Raw genomic sequence first — 3,790 nt, 5'->3', positions numbered from 1 at the left:
GGACAGCTAAGGGAAAGTTATAGCAGGAGAAAGACTAAAGTACCAAACGCAGCAGTAAAATCCAGTAGGGCAGCGCCTGTGGCTCAGTGAGTAGGGCACCAGTCCCACATACCGAGGGTGACAGGTTCCAACCCGGCCCCGGCCAAACTGCAACAAAAGAAAAAAAAAATAGCCGGGCATTGTGGCGGGTGCCTGTAGTCCCAGCTACTCAGGAGGCTGAGGCAAGAGAATCACCTAAGCCCAAGAGCTGGAGGTTGCTGTGAGCTGTGACACCGCAGCACTCTACCGAAAGTGACAAAATGAAACTGTTGTCTCAAAATTAAACAAACAACAAAAAAAGAACACTCCTTAGCAGAAGTGTGCCCTTAAACGAATGGGGCGTTAATCAGGTAGCTGCTCTACTAGGCTGCTGCCATCCCCACCCATCCCCAAATAAATAGTGTGGAAGTGTAACAGTAATAGTGTAGTAGTATTTGATTCAACAAAATTAAGTCTTTTACCCATTTAAAGCAAACATTGCCATGACTAGAAGAGCCCTGGCAGGGAATGAGAAGATTGTAAGATCACAGGTACTTCAACATCAGGTATACTGAACTCTCACATTTATGCCATCTCCTCCCATCCCAACATTTGTTCACTGTTATTTCCTCAGTCTCCAGTGCGAAGAGTCTGTAGATGCACAGCACTCAGTCTTGCAGGTTATACTTCAGTGGTGTTCTAGGTACACTCACATTCCATTAAATTCGATTACTTTTACTTACTCCAACCTTGTTCTTATATACCAAACCTGTCCCCCACCTCCCCCAAGGTAGTGTCACGTAAATCTCTCCCCCAACCCCCAAAGTTTAGATAGGGCTCTCCCTTTTGTTTTTTTCCAGAACGCAAGTGCTTTGCCCTACCTACCTGTAGATTACAGTATTTATTCCTAGGGAAAAAGAAAGACTTGGATTTTACCAAGTTTATTCAAGTTGGTATCCTTCTAATTATCTAGCCTGGATACTTCCCACATCTAGCAGGCCATACTTACCTTAGTTCTCTGCAATATATGAGGCATAACGTTTATATAGTCTCCCAAGCACATGGTAGTTACAAACGACAAGAAAGTGATCTCCAAACCAGAGGGAGAGGTGATCTGGTTTCTGACATCCATTCAGTGTGCGTTCTCTTCCCTTGGGTATCTGTTTGTTACCCACCCTTCTCAAGAAGGACCACCGGCACAAAGGGGAGTGTATGTCAAATAAGTACAATCATCACTGCACTGGTGCCTGTAATCACCCTGTGCACAGCGTGAGAAACAAACATTCTGGAAGGGATCCTTGATTCTCCCACAAACTATCCCTTGGACTGGTCACTAGCTCTGGATGGTGTTCCATCAATGGTCACTTCTCTCGGAGAACACACACACCAGCATCACAACGCTGGGTTCCCATGGATGTCGCTACTTCCCAGCTGTCGATGACAGGGTCATAGCACTCAATACTACTCAGCAGGGAATTACCATCATATCCTGCAATTGCATAGAGTCTTCCCCGAAGCACTGTGGCCCCTACATAGCATCGTGGAGTGGTCATACCAGTAACATTTGTCCAAGAATCAGTGCGAATGTTGTACGCGTCAACAGAAGAAAGGTGGGCTGTACCATCAAATCCCCCCGCCATATAAATATGGTCATTCAGCAGGGCTACTCCTGCACCAGAATGCTTGGTGGCCATTGGCGTAACATTGGTCCAGTGTCCTGTATGAGGATCATATTTCTAAACTGAATTTAAGATATTCAAGCCATCATATCCACCTAGATAGTAGATCACACTGCTGGCCACTACTAGTCCAGTGCCTTCTCTGGCTGTCTGCATATCTCCCAGAATGCTTCACTGGTCAATATTTGGGTCATATCGCTCCATACTGATATGGCACCTGCTTCCATCAAAGCCTCCAGAGACATAGATCATATCTCCCAGGGTTGTAGCTCCTGCAAGGCCTCATCGGACATTCACAGGGGCCACAGAATACCAGACCCCATCCTCTCTGCTGTGTAGTCCAGACATTCCACTGAACTGAGGCAGGAGCGGCCATAATAGACACCAATTACATAGATCCGATCATGCAGGGACACTGAGGCCACATAACGTCTCTTACGAGTGATGCTTGGCAAGAAGTTCCACTCCTGAGTCTTGGGGTCATATTTTCTACCACATCGATGGGAGACTGCTGGCTTCCAAAGCCCCCAACCACCAGAAGCACTTCACTGGCTCCTAGACGAGCCCTTGTCCTAGGGCCCTGCATCTGACTCCGAAGTTCAGGCCTCAGATGAAACTTCCTTGCTTCATCAACTAGATCCCTGCACTATAAACTACAGCGGATAAAAGGCTCAGCATCTATCACATCTGTGATGTACCTGGGCATCATCAGGGGCATCCACACATACTGTAGCAGGTCAGGTAAGTATTCTTCTCGCTCCTTCTTGGCATGCTTCACCCAGTTGATGACAGCCTCAAAGACTGGTTCTTCAGAATCTACCTGAATTTCATCACACTTGATTAGCTTTTCCACCTCTCCTTGACTTAGAAGAATGAACTCTTCATGCTGCACCACTTCAGGAAAGTGCTTCTGGCTAAAAACCTCAGCTGCTTGCATCAGGTCAACACAATTGTGGGTTTCAGCAAAATTCATGATACCCAGGCAATTAGAAGGGTCCAACTGACTTTCTAAGAACTCACAGCAGGCTTGCATCACACCTTTCAGCTGAAGCAGACAGGCTGCAGGAAGCAGTTCTTGTACATTTTCTACCGTCACATGTACTGTTTCTGTGTACGCAAAGTCTAACAGAATTTCCATGGTAGAGGCAGTTAAACCTTGAATATCAACATAAGGTTTCCCCTTCTCTGAAAGCTCACTAGTGAACATTGCACAGAAGTAGTCGCTACAGGCAGCCAGCACAATCCAATGAGCAGGGAAATCTTTCTGCTCTACCGTCAAAGTCACATCACAGAGGGTATTGCTCTTCCTGAGCGAGTTCATTGAGTTGAGGATGGATTTAGCATGAGTATTTGTCATTATGTCTTTGGGGGCCATAATGTCTCCCATCAAGTGATATGGAGAAAGAAAAAAGGGGTCTTTGGATTCCACAACTCAGTTCCCAGGCCCAGCCAGCCCCACCGGCCCGTCCCCAGCCCGTGGGGATGGGGTGGGGCGTGGGGCCAGCAGGCGGCTCAGGAGGAGCCAAAGCGCCACCGCGGCCCTGACCCAGAGGCTCTGGAGCCGTCCCAGTGGTCCTGGGTATTCTCGGAAGGGACATTTCTTAAACTGATAGAAGTCATCTACAGCAAACCCACAGCCAATATCATATTGAATGGAGTTAAATTGAAATCATTTCCACTCAGATCAGAAACCAGACAAGGCTGCCCATTGTCTCCATTGCTCTTTAACATTGTAATGGAAGTTTTAGCAATGGCAATTAGGGAAGAAAAGGAGATCAAGGGTATCCATATAGGGTCAAAAGAAATCAAACTTTCACTCTTCGCAGAAGATATGACCATATATCTGGAAAACACTAGGGATTCTACTACAAAACTCTCAGAAGTGATCAAGGAATACAGCAGCATCTCAGGTTACAAAATCAACATTCATAAATTGGTAGCCTTTATATATACCAACAATAGTCAAGCGGAAAAAACAGTTAAGGATTCTATTCTATTTGCGGTAGTGCCAAAGAAGATGAAATATTTGGAAGTTTATCTAACAAAGGACGTGAAAGATCTCTATGAAGAGAACTATGAAACTCTAAGAAAAG

The 3,790-nt window shown here is 46.0% G+C and overlaps 1 pseudogene; it reads right to left on the bottom strand.

The window, feature by feature from the left end:
- Positions 1 to 928: 928 nt before the first annotated feature.
- LOC128577185 (kelch-like protein 12) lies at positions 929 to 3,250 on the bottom strand (annotated as a pseudogene).
- Positions 3,251 to 3,790: the final 540 nt, after the last annotated feature.

This window comes from Nycticebus coucang, chromosome X, assembly GCF_027406575.1.
Source record: "Nycticebus coucang isolate mNycCou1 chromosome X, mNycCou1.pri, whole genome shotgun sequence".
In the NCBI taxonomy this organism is placed as follows: domain Eukaryota; kingdom Metazoa; phylum Chordata; class Mammalia; order Primates; family Lorisidae; genus Nycticebus; species Nycticebus coucang.
Note: the sequence above shows the minus strand (reverse complement) of the source record. Positions and strands in the feature narration are given on the sequence as shown.